This window comes from Peromyscus leucopus, chromosome 5 (assembly GCF_004664715.2).
Source record: "Peromyscus leucopus breed LL Stock chromosome 5, UCI_PerLeu_2.1, whole genome shotgun sequence".
In the NCBI taxonomy this organism is placed as follows: Eukaryota; Metazoa; Chordata; class Mammalia; order Rodentia; family Cricetidae; genus Peromyscus; species Peromyscus leucopus.
In genome coordinates, this window is record NC_051067.1 from 137,004,926 (window position 1) to 137,027,535 (window position 22,610).

At 42.3% G+C, this 22,610-nt stretch overlaps 1 long non-coding RNA gene across 1 annotated transcript; it reads left to right on the top strand.

Annotated features, from left to right (window-relative positions):
* The first annotated feature begins 9,209 nt into the window (after window positions 1-9,209).
* Window positions 9,210-17,198, top strand: LOC114690077. Its single transcript, XR_003734021.2, has 2 exons — window positions 9,210-9,558; window positions 14,087-17,198. It is a non-coding gene; the product is annotated as an uncharacterized LOC114690077 (long non-coding RNA).
* The last annotated feature ends 5,412 nt before the right edge of the window (window positions 17,199-22,610 follow it).

The window sequence follows — 22,610 nt, forward strand, 5'->3', positions numbered from 1 at the left end:
AAATCCTTCAAGGTGACTTTGGAATTAGTCATCCCAGATCTCTGGTGATGTGTGTGTACAAACAAAGCTGTTTATCATTCGGTCTCAGAGGATCAGTGAACCACCTTGGAAAGGAAAGCTGTTGAGATGGAGTGGAGCCTCAGGAGACAGATTTTCTGAAAGCTGTCTTTCACAGGAAGCTGATCCTCCAAGAAAGACTCAGTATGTTAACTGTCACCTTCTGAAAACCAGGGCAGAGCTAAAGCAGTGATGTGCAGTTGAGCATCTTCAGAGCTAAGATTCTTTTTCTTTTCCCATAACTAAGACTTTCTCCCCTCTCTGAGGGTTTTTTTTTTTTCTGATAAGATGTGTTAAAGTAAATGTTCCCTGTTTTGAGGGTTTTAATTTTAAATGTGGTCTTTAGGCATCTGCAATGTACATGTAACTACTGGGAAATAAAACATGGTGCAAATCCATAAAACATAACCTTAGACTGTGGCAGACTTGCATGAACTCTGAAATGCCAGTCATGATGTGAGACCGGAGTTGTCCTCCTTCCTCCTGGTACCTTTGTCATCGGGTACAGAACAAAGGATTCTTACCAGAACTTAATTTCCAAGGGATCTCCTGGCATTTTGAGCAGAAAACAGAATGACAGAGAAAGGAAACCTTAAAAATAGGATTCTTTACTGGCACAAAGAGATTAGTTTGATACTATTAACAGTGCCACCCAAGCCCGATTTGATTCATAGATGCTACTACCCAATATCCCCCTTCACCCCTTTGTGCTATTAATATTCTTCCCCCCAAAAATCAAACACATTGGGCATTATAAGAGTCCAAGAACATTAATCTATGTTCTATTACACAAAAATCCAAGGACAAAGTAAATCCCACCAACATAGCTTAGTTTCTTGGGGGTGACTCCAAATATATTCTTTAACCTAAAGATCAAACAGTTTGAACCTTATGGATGTTCACTGATTGATGAACTTACCCCTTGGGACTGAAACACTGTCAAACCAAGAAGAGGAAGAAGAGTAGGAGGAAGAAAGGGAAAAATAGAAGAGAAGGTCAAAGAAATAAATGCAGAAAGGGGAAGTGTTACATTGTATACTTTTTGTTCTGTAGGAAGTTCTAAAGCTTGGCTTTTATCCTTTTAAAAAGCTACTATAATTAAAAGAAATAGTAAATTTTTACCTTTAAAGATATAACAGCAGTAAACCACTGGAATTTAAAATAGCTTATACATATACAAGTATATCTTTAGATCACTTGGTGAAATTCTCCAGAATATTTTACTTTGTCCTATATGATTAAATAAGCATATAGTTTTTTGGGTGAGAAATTGATGTCAAAGTCAAAATGTCTTTCACAGCATATTGAGCAAAATGCAATTAGCTGAGGAAGATACTATGCTAAGAAGGAGGGAACAGTTTTATAGAGAAGGTTTAGTCAGAAACTAATTTTCTTTTATTCAGAAAAGGATGGTATCCCAGCATACACAGAAGCACATCACAGATGTTTAAGTGCACAACATGTAAACCTAATGAAAATTTCTCTTTAAAATAACTGTTGGTATACTCATGACATCTTTAGAGTAAAAAAAAAAAAATCAAATAAATACATGTCATGTGGGATTCTAGTCCCCTAAATATAACTTTGAACCTCTAGTGAGCTCAAGCTCATGAATAAATGAATAGCAGGCTGAGTATCTCCACAGAAGCCTTAGATGAGTGTAGATAACCAGAATTCTTTAGCAATGAGGCAAATCATAGGGGGCAACTAAAATTTCTGTTAGCTCCTTTCTACCTCCTCTCTATCATAAAAAACAAAATTGATTTGTTTTTAGATAAAAGAATAAGAAGAACAAAGGCAACATTTGGCTGGAGTTTACACTTTACTTAATGATAACCTATTGGTACTAGTTTGTCAGATCATGTTGATAGAGATTTAAACTGAATGTGACAAAGTATGTTTAAGATGAAAAAAAGAAAAGAATTGGATTATATGTAATTGCTGTGAATGAAAATCAAAGAAAAAATGAAATATGATCCCAAATAAATTTGACAGACTGAGTGGTTTGTTTGTTTGTTTGTTTGTTTGTGTGTTGGCCATCCCCTCGGCCATCTAGCCATTCTTTACTGATAAAAACATATTCAAGTTCTATCAAGACAGTTGTTTCCTTTTGTAGTTGAGATTTATTTAAATATCATTTTTTAAAAAAGAAAAGAGTCCAGGTGGCTTTTAAAAAGCCAAATATATAGTTCATGGTAAGTAGATGACTTAGATATCTATGAAGTAATTTTCAGTGTGTTCGATATCTGTCACATCACTCTTAGAGTTCCACCAGATACATTTTCTTATTTTAAAGACTCAACTATGTGTATGTACTAGAATTAATGTACCTGGAAATAACAATAATGATATCATAAAGATGTACCAAATTTAATAAATATTGCTTTTATGGTAAATAACAACAAATAACATTTTTCTGTTTTAAACATTTTTGGAATGTATTTATGTATTATTTCTTTCTCCTTTGACAAATGTAGAAGCTAGTCTAATTTCCATACAAATTCAGTGGTATATTTAAGAGACTGTCATTACAATGCCATTTACTTAATTTCTTGGTTTAAAAAAAAGGAGATGGAGGAGAAAGAATGAAGGAATGAAGAAAAGGTATTAAAAACCTGTAAGTATGTGTTAAAATGATATGCTATGTGATGATATACATACACATTCAATGTATTATATGCTCAGATTAAAGCTTTCTCTATTTGCTTATTCAATGGAACTCACGAGATAATGTGTGAAAGATCAGCTGCATTTAGTATGTATCTACAGTCTACAAATAGAAATATCTATACAAATGGAACATAAATTACTCTAAGAGACTTAGGAAGTCAAACCAATTACCAAAAGTTAAAAATATGACGTAAAATTGTCATATCCTACATATTAATGTTTAGAATTATTGTATTTTACTCCTAAAATATTTTTTCTGAACCAGTGTAGCTTTCTATACCAAGTGTATGTATGTGTGTGTTTGTGAAGAACAGTCTTTTGATGTATTTTAGGTGACACACTGCTCTGTATTAAACAGTAGCCCACTGATCTTCTGAATATCCTATTTGCTCATTTGAGAAACAATTTCTAAAAGAATTATTCATTGCTCCTCTCTACACATAAATTTTAGAAATCATTCACCACACTTGGCCAAAATTATTTTCAAAGCATATACAGAGAGGAAAGACCACTAAACTTTTTCCTACCTACATGTGAGAGCTTGCCGGCATCCAACTCCCAGGCTCTCAGGCCTTTATTTAATCCCAGCCTTTAAATAATTCAGATAACAGTTGATTACTCCATTGCAAGAACTGTTGAGCTCTGCAAAATGTGAGTAACACAATATTTCCTACATGAGAGAGCCGACCTCAGATAGTAGATGTCTAAGTAAAATACACTTCTTGAGATCGTACCATGCAGCCTATTTTTTACATGTCTATATATAAACTCTGGCGAATACCAATGTGCTTTACTACCACGTAATCCTGCATGCATGCTTTCATTACCAAGCCATCTAGTACTACAGCTTAATTTGGTCAATTTACAATCTCTCATCCATGTATTTTCTGGATTTCAAACCTTTTTAGAATCATAACAAGTGAGATGCTTAGTTATGTTACTCAATAATCAAAAAGTGCACATAAACGAAAATTTAAGCTTCAAAGAATTTCACATCAACTGCTATTTCTTTAGTAAATAATTGTTTTATGTCTTTTAACAACCAAGACTCAATATCTACTGCCTCTGTTCCCTTGTAAACATCAGCCAATATAAAAGAGATTGGCTCACCTGACTAAATTACAACCTGAGTAACTGAGCAACAGGAAACAGACAGGAAAAACAAAAACAAAAACAGAAAGAGAGAAAGACAGAAAGGAAGGAAGGAAGGAAGGAAGGAAGGAAGGAAGGAAGGAAGGAAGGAAGGAAGGAAGGAAGGAAGGAAGGCAAGCAAGCAGGCTAGCTTCCATTCCCAGTCAAAAAAGTGGCAAATTTTTACCATCAAGAAATGTCTGGGTAAGTTCTGGATCGATTAAATTTACCCATAAAGCTGACGTATGCACCACTTTGCTTTGATGTATATGACTGTCCATAAATATCTGAGCATGTGTTTGTAATTACCACGTACCAGAATAAGTGAAAGACACGCAACCAGATCACAATCATCAAATAAGCTCTGTTTAAAAAAAAAAAATACCAATTCTGAGCAAAGAACCCACTGGCTCTAGTGGTATGGAACATTTTGAACCGTTTCTATCCCTGAAACTATTCATCACTTTCTCTCACTTCAAGCACAGACATAATAGTTCTCTCTACTCTAACAAGCGAGTTCTGTCTTCTTCTATCTCGATCATGAAACATCATGAAGTAGAAAAATCTACAGACTGCATTCAGTATCAGCGATAAGCAGCACATTCGACGATTGCTCATACCATTTGGAAACCAGTGCTCACAGGACGGCTGGCCTGACACCTCATCCATCAGCAGGGTGCCCACAGCAGAGTGGACAGTCTTCCTTGCACCATCTCCAGAGTGGAGGCCCAGCTGGGGAACAGCCTTCTCTTCCAATAGCAATTAGATCTTTAAGATCAGGCCTTAGCAATTTGACCTAAAGCCATCCTTCCTTGCAACAAAGTCTTCAGAAGAAGAGACTGGGAACTAGGCAAATGAGAAATGCAAGTCTCTGTGGCCTGGTTAAAAACTTTGTTGTGTCAAATAAACTTTGGCCACCGGAGGAAAGGACTCTATGGTTGCTCTGGCTTTAGAAAGCTCTGTCCCAGGCTTCTCAATCTTCTTTTCACCTCTCCCACTCTCCCTCTCTCTCTCCTCTCTTGTTTCAAAGGGGCCTCTGGTCAGCGCTGATTAATAAGTGTTTTTTGTTGTGAAGTGTTGAATAATAGGGGATGGCCGGTGACCCAGTAAAGACTGAACCTTGCGCTGGTTTATTGTGGCAAGCTGAGAAAGGGGCTTTAGGCCCAAGACCGCAAGCACTGACCCGCACACATCCCGCGGATCGCCTATTCATTCTCACAGCCCTGCAGTCGCCCAGGCTCCCATTGTTTGCCAAGTAACAATGGAGATTTCGCAAGGAACGCAAAGCTCCTTTCAAACCCTCTCTGATGTTTTGCATTTAGGGAAACAACGACCTTCACTTTTTCTCTCGACATTTTCTATCACCGCAGTTAAAGTGGATGGGTTTTCAGGGATAACTTGGGTTGAGTTTGGCGCTTGTTTGCGGAACACCAGAGTCTAGCGGAGACTAGACCGGTGGAAAAGAAGAGCCCCAGAGATTTCCTTTTTTGTCCCCCCTTCTTGTTCTTAATGCATTTAGAGAACGGAAGCCGCCTCTGGGGAGAAGGGGGAGGGGAAGGGAGAAGAAAGCGTTTTCTTGGCACGGTTGCAGGGCGGGGGCTTGGCGGCCGAGGCCGAGGCCGGGCGCCGGCCGCTCATCGCGGACCGTGAAGTGGCTGGGTCCCACTCGGCAGCCGAAGGCACTGCCGAGTCTCTACCCGTTTTCCTCGGCCGGTCTTTCCAGCTCGGTCTCCAGCTCTGGGGCCAGCTCCACCACTCCCCTAGTCCCTCCGGCCTCTCCACCCCCGGCGGGGTGCGCTCCGGGGCGGCCACAGCCTCGAGGCATGGGAGTTGGGGGGCAGAGGGGGAGGAGGGGGTTGCGACAGAGAGCTGACGCCCGGAGGCCAGGGCGGCTCCGCCTGAGATTTCCTTGTGCTGAGCTCTCTCGCAGCCGGCCCAGGCAAGCCGTTGGGACAGGAGACCCAGCTGGGGGCAGCGGGGCCAGGCGAGATTATGGTGGAGATGGGGCCAAGCCTGCTGCGGCCACAGCATCTCCAGACGCCTGGCGTCCGCTGCCCCCGGCCGGGCAGTAGGCAGCCACCTCGGCCCGGGACTAGCCGAGAGGACCCGGGGTCCGCGAGGACGTGGTAGCCTCCAGCACGGTGTCCTCGGCTTCTTCCAAACGCTCCCCGCCTTCCCGCACGCACGTGCAAGCGAGACGGGTCAGCTGGGCAGGCCGGACGCGGAGGGCGCAGGGAATCGGGGTGCTAGCGGCGATCTGAGGCCCACACTTGGGACCCCCGTTGTCTGGGAGCTCGGCCGCCCTGGGTAGGCCTAGCGCGCAGGGCGGAGACCAGGCCAAAACTCCCAAGAGGGGTGTCGGAGAGGACTGTGCGAGGCGCCCCCCTTCCAGGCCGGGTCCGTTGCGCTCGCCGCCTCTGTGGCCGCTCCTACTTCGAGAACCCCAGCGCTTACACCTTTTCCCTGAGCTGGAAGCTAAAGCCTGGGCGTTGCGCGACCCCCGCGGCCGGCCTGGGGCGCGCACTGATACGGGTGTCTGGGTCGCTGCCAGCGGCTCAGTGCACCCCAAGGGTGCCTCGCCCCAGCTGGGAGAGGAGGAGGAGGAGGAGGAGGAGGAAGAAGGTTAGAAAATAGCAAAGGAGAAGAACGGCTGCGAACCTAGGGCAGCACAGTGGGAGGAGGGCTCATTGTCCGGTCCCTTCAGTCCAATTGATATGCTAATCTCTTTTCTGATGCGATACAAAGAACACCTTTGCACTTTTAAAAGACTTTTGTGCCCTGGCTACAGAAGTTTATTATCCACTAATTAGCAACAACTTTTGGCAATGAGTTGGGTTACGTTTTCATAAACTCGCTCTGGCTATGAGGTGTGCAGGGCAGTACGAGGTTCGCGTGCAGAGAAAGCCTCTAATCCGGGGCTAGAATGCGATCACTAGCCCAGCTTGCTGGGCTGAACTAGGTGGGAGACCCGGATCAAGTGTTAAGGGTCTGTAGAAAATAAAGATACTGTTGGAAGAATGATTTTGCTGGATTCGACTGTTTTCTATCCCCTGAGCTTTCCCGAGGCGATGGCTGTAGTTGGCCCGTCCATCTTACTTGGGTGGATGGGAAGTGAAAACCTTGAGCGAATGTTCCAGCGCTAGCCTTTGATTCTTGAGGTTTTTCTTGGAGGGCTTAGTTTAAGACAACGAAGTATTCAGGAGAGGCCCATATCTAGGAAACGCAAGGATAGCTTGCTTACCCTCTTAAGGTCTCCCCCAAACCCTGAAAGTTGCAGGAGCCCGCGACAGAGAGAGAATGCTAGGTAAAGTGCCCACCCTGGGTGGTCTGAAGTCGCCACCCCACCAAGCCAACCCTCGTGGCTAACCAGACCTCAGCACAGCGTCTTCCCCGCAGCGGGATGCACTGCACACTCCGGTGACCTTGCCCCTCCACAGGTTACGCAAGTCCTTAAGGATCTTTAACAATCCCACATCCCAGGTCAATAAACTGAAAACGGATAGAATGAATATCCTCAGTGAAAAGATACGAGGAGGATGTACCTGGTGCCTCCCCAAAACAATGTCCTTTGCTCCAATAAAAACATCGACCCCGAGGCCTGCGTTTTGTCCAGGCTCAGCCTCAGAAACGGTATTTTGTTTCAGGCAATTCCAGCCCCCAAACAAAGCACTTTGTAACTATGTTATACAAACACACAAGAGTGTATCATTTGTTTAGAATTTTTTTCTCTCATATTTTGTTTTTTACTTTTCCAAAGGACTCCATAGAAAGGTTTGCGGAATATTTCAAGCACATGTCAGGTGGCTAGCCGGCTGTGCATCTTCCGAACATTGCAGTTTTAGCCCAGTTCACTTTGCCCTATGTTCAAGGTGAAACGCGGCCTAACTCAAAAGCCCGAGGTGACTTAGGGTATCAAAGAGAAAATTCACAGTCAGGAAGGAGTGATTGTTCTGTTTTGTTCCCATTGGGTGGAATGGGATGTGGTTCTCTGCTATCCTAACTTCTCTGACGTTCTCATGCAATGCTTCTTCACTAGCGTTGTTAAAACTAGGAAATGGCGTAGGGGCTGACAGTAGACTTAACAGCAAATTGCTGGAAAAAAAAAAACACAAAGATCTAGCGGTATTAGAGTCTACAATTTCCCAGAAGACAGGAGTCTAAATAGTCCCTAGTCATGGCCTTGTGTGGGGTGAGTGAGTAGGTGAGAGAGAGAGAGAGAGAGAGAGAGAGAGAGAGAGAGAGAGAGAGAGAGACAGAGAGAGACAGAGAGAGGAAGAGGGGTGGTGGATTTACCACCCTCAGCCACCTTCTTTCTTCTTTGAGGCACAACAATGGCTGGCCTGGGTTCTTTGGAAAGAGAAACTGCAGGAATGCAGAGTTGCTCTCTGGGCCCCAACCTGCTCCGAGGAGTGGGAGCTAAACCCGCACCCCTCAGCACTGGGCGGTGTCTACCATTTGAGGATTCCTCTGAGACTCTGCAAGCAAGATAGGCGCTTGCCCCATGTTCCAAAAGGCCCACTCTGTGGCAGGAAGAAACCTGATCAAAATCCAGCAACCTCAGACTTCACTAGAGGCAGAGCGGGGAAGAGCTGGACACCTCCCCTGCCCCCAGCAAGGCCCATTGGGTCTCCCCACCACCACCACCCTACTATCTGATAACAATAAATTCTGATTCTATTTCATATTAAGAATGTATTTATTTATTTAATACTTCAGATCTTCCCAAACAGCTTAATTTCCTTCCCAAGTGAAGGGTTAATTTTTAAAAAGGAATTAAAAGAAAAAAATTTAAAAAGGAAAAAAAGAAAGGCTCTAATTTAGAGCAATGAGGGATGTTATCTGTGTGACCTTGACATATGAATGGGGGAGGGGCATGTAGGTTTGGGTCCAGACCCTTGTCCTCTAAGTATCTGGGACTTTCTAGGCCCTGGCTAAGAACACCAAGAAGAGGAGGGATTTATTTTCAAAGGTTACCATTAGCGGCTCACTCGCTGAAGTTGGGAATTTGGTATTTTTATATTTCGTGAAATTCATGATTTAATTATACTCCTAAAACAAATTAAGGGCAGGCCTTCTACACAAATTGGAGGCAGCTAAATGCTCTTTTGTGCCTGCAGCCCTCGGATTGTTAAAGAGGCTGCTGATGCATGAGAAGAAGGGACTGATTTAACTCATTGGGATGCAGGAAGCGACCTGCCCTCTTTTGAAAAAAAAAAGTGAGAGAGAGAGAGAGAGAGAGAGAGAGAGAGAGAGAGAGAGAGAGAGAGAGAGAACACTAGCTATAGAAGAGCAGGAGGGTGAGTGACAGAGAAGGGAAGAAGAGGAGAGGAGAGGAGAGGAGAGGAGAGGAGAGGAGAGGAGAGGAGAGGAGAGGAGAGGAGAGGAGAGGAGTGGAACACGCAGAGGGAGGGAGACCAAACCCCCTCTTTGCTGCGTTGAAAGCTTCTGAATTTCAAGCAGAAAGTAGAAGGAGCCCCACACAGCAATATTCGTCTTTTCTTGGGCTGCGTGTGCAGAGCGTAGACAATGAAAATCTCCATCCCCCTCCCCCATGCTCTAGCCTACAAGATTTTTGTTTCTTTCCTTCTCAACGATGGAAGCCATGTAAAATCAAATATACAGAGATGCGCATTCATTCTTTAAAGCACAGACTAGCAAACCAAATGAGCTGACCGCGGATTACCCAAACGCGCACCTGCTGTAAGTACTGTCTTTTCCTGGGTTTTTGAGCTCTGCGTCGCGCTGTGAACTGAGAGTGTTCCCTTTGTGAGCAGCCTTGCTGCCTGTGTCTGGATGTTTTTATTAATAGGGACTCCCCGGATTGTTTTTTCTGCACCTGAGCGGCAGCATTTCGCTTAGGGTTTGGATAGTAAGTGGTGGCTTGGAGCCCCGGGCTGGGGGCAGGGGAGGCGCACAGATCAGGGCTTCCCGCGCACTGAACATCCTTAAGAGCTGCTGCCCTCTCAGCATCCAGGCTGCAAGGTTGGTTCCCAGCGCTCCAAGGAAATGGGTCAGGGAGATTTCAGAGCTCCGGGGCTATCTCAAGGAGCGATGGAATCAGGAGGGATCTTAGACCGGGGGAGGATGCGCTTCCACCCCCGCAATACACCTAGCATGGAGCCCTCCGCAGCCCACAGCTAGGACCCCTTGTCTGGGGAGACTTAGAGTGACTGCGACCAGCGCGCTGCTAGCACTGAGCCTTTGGTGCGTCTTTTATCTAAATCTCAAAGCTAGGATCTTCTATAGACCATGCATGGCTAAGGAAGGGTGCCTCTGTGTGTGTGTGTGTGTGTGTGTGTGTGTGTGTGTGTGTGTGTGTGTGTGTGTGTGTGTCTGACAGTGCCCAGACAATATAAACTGCCATTCGGGGAAGACATTTTCTTGCCTCTTGAAAATGTGCAAGAATTCTACGGCCCACGCTTTCTTTGTGTGGCGGGCAGCGCCAAGCTCTTTGTGTTGCGCAAGTAGAAAATGGCGAGTCCTATTGTGTTTAGGCCATTTTCTTCCGGTATAAGGATTTCTCAAGTTTTCAATACTTTGAGGGGTAAAAGCAAGGAGCAGCCCTCCCATACCTGAAGAAGCGCTAAGGCTAAGGCTGGGCCCCTTGGCCTGGTGGGTATGGACCTTGCTTTGAAACCAAGAGTCTGTTTTCTTGTTTCTCAGATGCTTGTATTCGAACAATTTGTGCTGGTCTGTGCCCTATATGGGGCCATAGGAGTTCTTGGGGTTTTGGATAATAAGTGCCGTGTTATACACACATATGAAAATAACACCCCGTCCTGGTAATCTTGAAGGAGAAAAGGGCAGAATGGGGGGGGGACCCAACTATTTGGATGCGGGGTGGTGGGGTGGTGGTGGTGGTGGTGGTGGTAGTGGTGGTGGTGATGGTGGTAGTGGTGGTGAGTATGATTTTATTTTTCCTTTCTCTTTTCATACCCTGGAGGAATCCCAGGACAAAGTTATTGTTACTCGACTCTGTCAGTCTTTAGATTGTTTGAAAACGTAAGACAGAATGCTGTTTGCTATTGGGACAGAGAAACTACTTAGCCACTACATCATCGTGCCTTCCTTACTACCTTAGAAAGTATGGGTTTACAGGAGGGATTCTTTTTAATTGGCTCATCGCAGGTGTGCGATAGCTATCTACACTGTCCACCGCTGTATGAACATAAAATAAAGACAGTGAGATGTCCCAGACGAGTATTCTCTCTCTCTCTCTCTCTCTCTCTCTCTCTCTCTCTCTCTCTCTCCCTTTGTGTATTATTTTTATAAAAATTTCTTGCTCTAGTTTAAACCATATTCAAAAGCAGACAAAGTGGACTCTACAAAACTAAAGAATATCTGTGTTATTTTTCTTAACCAAAGAGGAAGAGGGGGAAAGAGGAGGGCTGATAGACAAATTTTATATCCTACTTATTACAGATCTTTGGGTCCATACATAGAGCAATCATTTGTCAGTTCAAGAAAAATGAAATGTACCCCCCCACACACACACACTTTTTCTGGTACTCTTTTTGGTGACAGATACAGGGAAAAAATGAAATGACTGGACTGAAGAGGAGGATGTAAGGCCTGTATACCCCTTTCCTCCTTTTACACAATCTCCATCCGTTAGGAAGTCAAATGACTGCAGAAACACCTCGACTTTACATTTCCCCAAAACGCCCAGAGCTTGTTCTTTCATATGAATCAAAACCATGGACAGCGAACTAATTATTTAGCAAACAGAATCCAGCAAAATTGTTTGAGTGTGGAAGGGAAGTTTACCTTTGTAGTATCTGTTGGAGGAAAAACAATTCTTACTATATTTTATAACAATTTGAATTAAATTTTGAATTTAAACTAAAATTAGATTTTAAATTTAAGTCACACTGTATACACATTTCTGCCAAATTTTAAAGAAATGATAATTTATATGTCCATTTTTTTGCCCTTTCTCACAGGTATTATAACTTCTCTACTCAACTAAAGGTCATTTCTATCTTCTGCTACTCATAAATAACAATTTTAAACGCACAAATTTTGTTATGCGCTGTTCCTTGTATGATTCAAAGGGAGTAGAGAAGGAGAAAATTTACTGTTTTGCCTGGGATTAGCTGGACAACATTGTAGCAAATTAATAGATTTTTATCAGTGACTGGGACTCTAAATGCACAGAATTGGAAAAATTAAATGCCACTTTGATCGACAGGAATAGTATGAATGGAGATATGATGCTGCTACCCCATTTCCTCCTGGGTAGGCACGGTAGCACAACACTAACAGTACAATAGTTAGACAAACATTTATTTTTTTCTCAAGAAAGTAACAGACTTTCTCCTACATACTGATCCAGTTTAGAGCACAGGATTGGCTCTCTTTGGCTCTGTGTCAAATATCCACGTTGTTTTGTCCATGGGTTTCATTACCTTAACCTTTTCAGAAATGAGCTCCATCAAAATTATTTTGCTTTGTATTATGTAATACACTGAAAACTGCTCATTTAAATTTCCACCTTCAACCCTGCGACATCTGACTTGTTTTGTAAGATGTCTTCTTTGTGACCGGTAAAGGCCTAGAAGTTCATATAAATCACAAATAATACACAAATTAGAAAAATAAAACAATTTATATTTAAATTTAAAATTAAATTAATTGCAAGAAAATGAATTATTGATCTTTAGCCATCACACTTGAGCAAAGAATGAAAGTGCAATTCTTTAAAATGTCCTCGTTTCTTAGAGTAGATGATAGAGATATTTTAGACACCCGTATTTAAAAACAAACAAACAAAGCAACATCTTCAAAGCATTTGAGGAGAAAACTCAATGGCATTTGATGGTATCCTGATCCTTTCCATGATGGGATTTTGTGGTTCTTGTAATGGTGGCCCAGGGCTCCCTGAAAGCAGAGATAGTTTGGAAGGGAGTCATTGTTTAGGAAGGCACTCCATCGGGGCTGCATTCATAAGATTAAGGATAATTTTAGACCTTGGCCTGGGGAAAGGACGATCGTGGGGTTGAGAAGGTGCAGATAAGCCTTGGCCATAGAATTAAGAGGTGGTCCCTCATCTGAAGTATGGCTGTGTGCAGCCGGAGGGAGGTGCTTATTGTTCATGCCTAAGCCCTGGGGTGCCAGATCCTAGGTGAGGAAGGAGAGAGTAGTTCACTGTCTACATTTTAGTGAAAGGAAACTAAGTGTGTTGACTTGGATTTGCCTTGAGCCAGCCTGGACCTTGACAGGGGTCTGGGGAGTGCTATGGGGAGGAGCGGGGGACGGGGGCGGTGGGGGGGGGTGAGCAGCTACATTTTAGGGAGTTGTCTTGCGGCCAGTGTGTTGGAGCCCAGGAGAGTGTAGGCAAGGGCAAGGCGGTTGCCCTTTGCATTGCCCAGGCGCGGCTCCTGGGGGCTGCGCGCCTTCTGCGGCTCTTTGGTTTCAAGGACACTGCGAGCTGTTCAGGACTTTGGGAGCCAACATCTGTCTGACTGGTGACGTCAGCAGCCCGTGTAATCCTCTTGTGCTGAAGGCAGATGCCTTATTTGTTTGGCTGGAGCGAGCCATTAATCCCTAATTCTGGATCAGCAAGCGAGGGGGAAAGACCGGACCGCTACGATCCACCCACTCCCTGCCCCCACCGCCCACCCTAAAGCACCTTATACCGTGGAAGCCGATCAGCCTCCTCTTTCCTCCTAGAACACGTCGAGCAGCGCCTGAAAACGCTTTGGTCCTCTGAAGGTTTGAGCAGAGCTAGCAGCTCTTTCTCCTTCGGATTTCTAGGGCTATATGTATATGCAATTCTTTATTTCATCGATCGTTTCGATTTTCTTGTCGGGACTCTTCAGTCTTGCAGTTTGCAGGATCTTAAACCAAGAAGGGGTGGAGATTGGAGAATGCGGTTCTGGCGTGTGGTCTGAGGGAGGGGTTAGACCGGTAAGGGCGCGCGGGATGCGCGAATCGCTGGGACTGCACAGAGGACAATCTGAGGACTCGCTTTCAGGACTCCATCTCCGGAAACCACTTCTTTGGTCCTGACTGCATCCTCTCAGCTTCCGAAGCCGGGGCTGAGTTCGCAGCTCCCTTGTCGCCCGGCCCATTGAGGAGAGCCCCCCGGCTCAAATCACTAGGTCCGGTCAGCAGGGTCACCTCGGCTCCCTTGAGTTCTTCCTCCCGCCTCCCGTCCCTCCTCTCCAGCTTCCCCCTCCTCCCTCTGCCTCCTGCTCTAATTCTGCCCTTTGATTCTCTTTTTCAGGGGAGCGTTCTGGGGTCTCTGCACAAAACCTGCTTTTGAGCTCTTCGGCTTCCTCCGAGAGAGCTGGAGCCCGTCCTTCCCCCTGGCCCACCCAGCCGCAAGGGACGCTGTGAAAAGAGCCGCTGCCCACCGCCTCCGGCCCCGCTGTCCGGAGGGCTCCGCCCATAGAGGTCAACTCCCCTCACTCTTCCTCTTTCCAGTTCGCCCTCCCTCCGCCGAGCCCCTGACTCGGGTCTCCTCCCGACTTTTGCCGCAGAGAGTGCATATCTGCTGCGCTGCCCTTAACCTGCGCCGGGAGCAGACTCAGACCAGATCTCTGTTCTCCAGAGCCGGAGGAAGCCAGAACAAGCAGCCTTTTCTCCCTGCAGTAAAACCATAGCCAGACCAGATGCGCCCCAGCTCTCCAGGGACTCGGCAGGTGCTGTTGAGTTAATTTTTCCGCCATACAAAGAAGGATGACCCAGCCCGCCCTGGGATTCTGATCTTTCCCCCAAATTTCCCAACCAAAATTGGGGTATCAGAGGCATATCCGTGTATTTGTCGGACATACAAACATGCATGTTTATGTTCGTTTTATCTGCTAGATTTCTTCTCCGATGGCAGGAGATGACTGACAAAGGTTTCTTCAGCAGAACACGCATGGTGTGGTCCTTAAAGACTTGCCTTTCCTTACAGATGTCTTAGGAAGGGATTCAGGGCAAACCAGCTCAGTTAATTGCCTTCAGTAAAATAACACGATTACGAAATTAGATCTGTACCAGAGGGGTAATTAACTTCGATCCGTGCCATCATTTGAAAACTAGATTTATAGACGTATGTATGGATTTTAGGTGCGCTGTAAATGGCATGCAGATGTATGCATAAGTATACGCAAGCTCATGCCCCATCTTCTCTTCCACCACGCAGACTAATTAAAGGCAACTCTAGCAGATGTGACAGGAGGAGAGCTGAGATGGAGCACTGCTCTGAGTTACGACCCTGGGGGTAGGGACTCCAAGCCGGAACTCCAGGGGAGGCTGAAGGGCAGAGAGGAAAGTGTGATAGTTGCAGTGAGTCAGTTGCTTCTGGATCAAGATCAGAGACTCTGCCCTCCGTGTTCACAGCGGACCTTGATTTAATGTCATACAATTAAGGCACGCGGTGAATGCCAAGAGCGGAGCCTACGACTGCACTTGAAGGACATCAGAGAGACTCAGGGTCGGAAAGGGTGGGGAGAAACAATTGCAGGCGTCACGGAAGGGAGCTAGAATGAACCCATCCTGTGCAGCATAAGGACTCCTTGCATTGATTCAGAATCTTTAGAATGCAAGAGTCATATGTTTTTCAGCCAGAGTCCGGGAACCCCGCATGCATATCCCCAAGGGGAATATTAGAGGTTTCATTGACAGCTGTCAGGAGAGCAAATGGTCTAGAGAGTCCGCATTCGGAAGCGCTGGCCTTTTCAAAACAGAATGAGGTTGTTCTCAATCCTGGCCTGAATTGGGAAAACAAAATAGGAGAGGGAGTCTAGCATTAAATAGCGCCCAGACCTCATTGCACAAGAAAACTCAAATGACTCAGTCATCTGTGGAAATAGGAACATCCGGTCCCCCATAGCCCTTGACTTCTCCCATTCTCTACCCAGTCTCATGGCGGCCTTGTCTAGCTTTAAAAGACCAAGGCAAAGTCGCAATACCCAAATCAGTCAAAGTTGTCGAATCACGGGAAAGACCAAGACAGAAACTGAGACTTGGTAAATTATTCTATTTGGAAGACCATGAGGTAGACTTAGTTAAGGTAGGTCCACTCCACAACCTTGGAGCCTAAGAAAACCAAGGCTGAGAATGAGCTTTGACGCAAGTCTTTGTTCTGATGTGGCCTGCCTGGCCTGGGAACAAAGGGGAGGCTGGGCGAGGATGAACCAAAGTGGCCGCGCCCTCCGCGCCTTGCGCTGTCCGTGGTGCTGACAGGACCCTCTTCCACCTTCTCCTCCTCCTCTTCTTCCTCCTCCATATAAACCCGCAAGTAAGGCAATAAAATCGCTTCTTCCCTACTATAAAACATACAGGATATTAAGTAATTTACAAATAAAAATTTGAAATGGGAAGACTGTAAACAGCTAAACAGTATTTTACTGAAACCGTCCACTCTATTATAACAATCAGTTGCTTTGGGTTGAAACCCGAATCCGAGTAGTGGACAAAACCTGAAAGAAAGGCATGAAATAGAAGAAAATTTTGTTTTGTTTTTCTTAAACCACAACCCTGAAAACAGAGACACGAGGTTCTCAGCTGAGGATCTTAGCGCAGATGTGGTCACCAAAGGTACCTTTCAAAGGACCCCAGAGTGTGCCTCAAGATATATTAAAGAGGATAATACTGGAGTGATTAGCTGACCAGGGCAGGCAGGAGTAAAGCAGCCTGAAACCACTGTCTAGGCTCTCAGCGGGGATCCGAATAGGGCGGTCTTCCTAAATGAGTTCTGAAGCCAAGACCCACAGAAGAACCGGCTCTCTGGTGTTCAGGAGCTGATACTGAGCACCACTTCTCAAGGAGGAACTGAAGGCCCAGAGGCCTGAATCCCGCATTGCGGGAGAAATCAGACTGCAGAACTCTCCTCCTCATAGCTACTCTGGACCGGACCTCCAGAGGCAGGGCAGATTACCAAATTACATATAATTAAGATTTGCCTTAGGACTTGTGGGTCAGATGGGTCTGAATTAATGCATCCAATATATATTTAAAATGCTGATTTAAAATATTTCAACATTTTAACTTAAACATCGAGAATATATATAAACAATAAAATATTAAGTTCTATAGTTAATCATATTTGCAATGGAAAGAGAAATAGGCAATAAATTGATTTGCATCCCGCCTAGGCCCAAGAAAGAAAATATTCCATGTTTGAGTATCTTTATAGATTCACATCATAAATGCTGTCAAACATCGGCCATAGATAAACTGAACCAGGTTGTACAAGAGAGACAGTGATAGCAATTTTTACGCAGGCCTAGAAATGGGCTATATATGGACAATGGCCTAAAAGATATGTTTTTATAACATTTATTCTCTTAAACCTGAATGACGGAAATGTATCCACTGACTTAGGAAATAAAAGAGTTCAGAAACAATATCCTTGGTGGTCTAATTCCTCCTCACTCCGTCCTGAAAGGTGGATTTTATTTGTCTTCTGATTTTAAAACTCTGTAAATTACCACTTTCATATGCACAAATTTCAGTTCTGTATTGATTTCACACAATACGGGGAAGGGGGAATGGAATTTGCAAAACTGTTGGGAAAAGAGCTATCTCAAATACAAAGAAAACGGCTTTAAGATGTTCTTCTTGTGTCAGTGAAAAACAATCACCAGAATTGGAAACGGGTCTGAAGCCTTGCAGGCTGTCACAGAGGATCCTATATCCTCCCAGTATTCATCCAGTTGTACTGATGAACTCTACCCATAGTCCCTTGAGTATTTCACAAAGTAAAAAGGGTCTAAGGCTTCAAAACAGTCCTGTTTGCATTGTTGCAATTCATATTACATAATAAGAACACACTAATACTCCCCAACCTAATCCTATTTGTTTACAATCGTCCTAAACGCTGGTTCCAGAAAGTTTAATCAGTTAAAAAATATATTTTCTAAATAGAAACAAAATGTGTCATACGAGAGAACTACAAAAGCACGGGAACAAATACATGATTAAGTCATCTGGTCACCAAGATTAAATCCAGCGTGGTTTCTGATTCATAGTGTTTCTATACTTTTAAAACTATTTATTTTCAATTTCTTTTAAAAAAAAATAGGCATCCAGCCTAATGTCCATTACAAAATTTTCCTGCTATGAAATTCTGTGCTCAGCAGTTTTCCAGCAAAACAACCCAGGTGGACAATTAGAGAGCTTTAGTACAGAGGACCATGGGAGTCCTTCAGCAATCACAACTTTCATCTAGTGGTCTGAAATTAGAGCTTCTCGGAATAATTTAGGAACAGCTTGACCCGTTGAGATGCTCAGGGACAACCCTCTTGGGAAATAGCTTCTTTCCTTCCAGGGAACAAGATGCTAGCCCAGCGAACAGAGTTATCTGATGTCAACAATGCCAGAGCGCCCTCTGCTGGTACCCAAGAAACAGCGCACTGGTTACAGAAGCCAGATGGAAGGAGTTTCAGTAAGCCCTGGAAACATTAAGCTCTTAGGATCATTTAATCTGTGGAATTTAAAGGCTCCCATCATATTCTCCGCCTGAAAGGCCACTCGATTTTTATTTTGAGAGCTCCTGGGATGGTTATCTTAGAGGTAGCGAGGAGTCATTGTTTGAAGTTGACTGAGATTCTGTTGGTTGCTTTCTATGTCCTTTTTTTTGTTTGTTTTTTTTTTTTTTTTTGCAGTTTTATAGCAAAATATGAAACTGTAAATCTCAGGAAAAAATCATTCTCATAGGAAGCTGAATATCAAATAATTTTCATTTATTTTATCCATAACTAAAATTTAATAAAAGGAAATATTTTAATTAGAATAAAGATACCAGGAACAGGGTGTTTATTTTAAAGGGTGTTAAAACAAAAATACAGCCTTACATAAAGAATGATTGTGTTGATTTGTGTTAATTTTACTCTAATTTTCAAAGACTACACTTTTGAATAAGAAAGTGAATTATGTTTGAGGAAGAAGCTGAAAGTTTTGAGTCATATTAATTAATATATCCAAAAATTCACCTCTGAAATCTTCCTACTGAGTTAATATCAGTACTCAGGTGGCAAAGATCCCAGAAAGTAGACTACTGTGAGTAAAATCATCAGGAATGCAGAAATGGAAGCAGCATGTGTAAAACTCTAAATGTTATTTGTATTTTTCTGTATGAAACAATATATTATAAGATGAAATGGAGGCTTCTTAAAAAATTAAAACCCACTTTTGATTTCACCTCTTATGGGGCTTATATTGAGCAAAATAATGTATAACTGTATTGTTTCATCACTGTGAATTAGAAATTCCAGCCTGTTATGCGACAGACACATCCTCGCTGCGAGAACTGCTACTCACTACATCGTGCTGGTATAATAAAATGCTTCTAATTATGTGGTTGTTAAATACATCTTCTAAAATAAAGTTCAGTTTATTTTATGATGTCAGAATGAAATAGCTGTTTAATATCTCTTATTTTAATACTAGATTTTAAATGAAAGCTCATAAGAATATCAAGCTAAAATAAAAAAATCTGATGATACAATTTGTTTTGGGGGTAACAAGTCTTGATTAAATGTTAAACCAACTTAAATATTTAACCAAGTATGTCAAATTCCATATAGCATAAGTACATCTGTCTTCTGAAAGCTCGTTCTCTGAAGCAAGAATTACCAATTCATAGGAGAGCAAATCAAGAAAAAAAAGTTATAATTTCTATAATTTAATTCTAAGCATTCCTTTGGAAATGTGAAATATTTTACTTTACATAATTTAATTATTTTCTAAGTAGATTCATATTTTACCCAGGAAACAATAAGCATATCATAACTTTTCTATGTTCTTAATAGTTATTAGATTTAAAAGCAACTTCTAATAAAAGAAAATGTGTAATACACATAAAATATTTTTGCTCTTTTAAAAATCATTTACTAGAAAGAAGGAAAGAAAGAAAATAGAAACAACTAAAATTGCTTCTAAGTAATTTTGAATATGATAGATTTTCCTCAAATCGATAGCACACACCAGTATTCACCATTCAAATGTGTATAGATGGGTTTTTTAATTTCTCTTTTATATTTGTACATCCATTATGTTTGGATTGTGTCCAAAACGTCTTTACTTTCCTTTGGAGATTTGGAACCCATGGAAACATGCACTTCCACAGAAACAGGATTCTTCCAAATAGTGTATTTGTGGGAAGCATAAATATGACACAAACAACAAACTGCTAGTGCCTCTATTTATTGATTTAATTGCAATAGTTATGTGATCTTATAGCTGAAATTGACATAGACTTTCATACTTGTGGGACACACACATCCCTGTTTGTGGGCTTCAGATAAGAAAGCAGATTTAATAAGTACCTACTGTATCTTTTATCCAATATCCAACTCTGCTGTTGCTGCTATTTCTATCAGTTGCTGTTAAGTAACAATTCTGATGCAGGATAGGAATCAAAAACATAATGCTTAAAGAAAAAATAACGTGGGGACATAAAGCTGAAATTTATTAATGTAAAATATCAAGTCCATGATTCTAAGTAAACTGCAGAGAAAATATTCACATTGAAGAATAATATTAGAAGTTGAAAAGCCCACACATGGCAAGTACACAGTAGTACAAAGGCAAAACAAGGTACAATGAGAATCAGTACGGTTGCTTTAAAACATCAGTAGAAGACACTATGTGGATGCAAGAAAACCTCAGGATGACTAGATTACACACAAAGTGTGTTTATTTATTGAACATACTGTAATTTTGATCTTCTTTAAAGAAAGTTGGGGAATATATTTGGAGACTCATGTTAGCAAATTATTTATTATTCAGCTCCTATGAATTTGAAAGGCAAATTTATATCTTTATTTCCTGGTTATTAGACAACCCCAATTTAGTTCTAAAGAGATTACTCTAAATGTAACTCTGTACATAATATGAATTTTAGAATTGGTTGAATGATAGCATGTTGAATAAAATATTTTCTTTCCACCACCGACTTTACATTTTAAAATCTGAGACAAATTAAAAATGAAATTTAGTTTGCTAAATTGTTCCTTACAGCTTTCCGTGTTCTGAGTCACAATGTATTTAGAAATGCAATTCACTTAAAGTCAATCCCAATGTTTGCTTCCTGGAAGCTCAGGATGCCGTGTTAGTGTGAGGAGGATAGAGTGATATGGAAGAAGACTACCTCAAGGTCAATTAAAAGGAAGTTTATGCTGCCAGGAAAGCATAAAGTGGAGAAAGGTATCCTCTTAGAGAAGCTACACAGTGTCTTCTTTTGTTGAGTCAGAACTTCATGCCTGGACATCCTGGGTCTGTGGTGATTCTCACTTGTTCTCAGGGCCAAGTTACATCTGCTGTGTTAATTCCCCTGATAGTATAAGGTAGGGGTGAAGTGCAGAAACTCCAAGAACACATTCTTCAAACATACAACTCTTACAAGGTAATATATTTAGATAATATGAATTTCTATTCTGCAAAAGGGTTATTGGTTTGTTTATCTATTCATTGATTCCAAAGATTGAATGTAGAACCTTTTTGTACATGCCAAGCAAGTGTTCTGCCACTGAGCTATATATCACCAGACCCACAAAAAGGTTATTTTATACTAGATTTTCCATTCAGGAAACACAAGTATTTATAAATGTCTGCTAAGCCTCAGGAAGTTGTTTAGGGTGGATAAGGGAAGGAAGATGGTGGTATGTACATATAGAACTATCTATGCTATGGATGAAGGTTAACATTTAAACCATGGTTGTACAAAAAGAAAGGATTCATCTTTAGATGCACTTTGAATCTACCCCTTCTGCAGTTATCTTATCAGATAGCCTATGTGATAAAATTGAATGAGACAAGAGGATTGTTAATAAAGTATCATTAAAAATGTCTAGTAAAATGATAGGCTATTCATCTACTCCAGCTGTTGTTATTGCAATACCTTTGTGCAGTAATTAACATTTTCTAAATCTACAAATGCCCTTTCTCACATGAATGAAATTGTTCTACACTAGCCTGCTTCTGCATCCTATCTCACCTGCTAACCATACCTAGTAAAGTAAGTGATTTTAACAATAACATTGAACATATCTATCAGTCCTAGCTATAAAGACCAATTGTATACCACAGAACTTGAACCTAGTTTTATTTTAATGTCTCCATCTTGTCAGTATTAACACTTACCTAAGGTTTCTAAAAATAAAACATAGGTCTGTTCATTCCTTCATGGGATGTTTACTTGCTTGTGGCAGGTCCCACTCCAGATGTGGAACCTTCTGTAATAAACAGAACTGATATGATTTCTCTTGTGGTGGAGCTGACAGGCTTTCTTAACATTCTGTCTTCCACTCCCCTGAACAAGCCAATGTTTCTTTGATTTAAATCCTTCTCTTTAAGTGCCCCAGATTATCCATTGGAAGGAATATTTTCATGGAAAGGAAAGATCATGCTTTGGGGAAAGAACAAAACCAGGGCACCTACATTTTCTTTGGATCCCTCTTTTCTTCCTTTGTGTCTTCCGTAACACCCCATGCTTTCACTATTCCTTTCCAAGCTGAAAACAGCTGAGGAATATAGAATTCAGCATGCTCTGATGCTGACTGTGAAATATTAACTTCTGTCTCAACTGTGGTTTACAGCCATGTTTACTTCTTTTATACTCATTCACTGTACACATTTGCTTTCCTTTTTAGGCAGATTTTTGCCTTCATGGTAATGTTCCCACTCAAGTGTCAATCCAAATTCAGCTCTTTGCTCTTATTTCAAGTCATTTTATTTTTATTTAATTTTTGGTGTGAATGTGTGGTGCATGCATGTGTGTACAGGTATGTATACCTGTGCATGTATGTATGGATGCC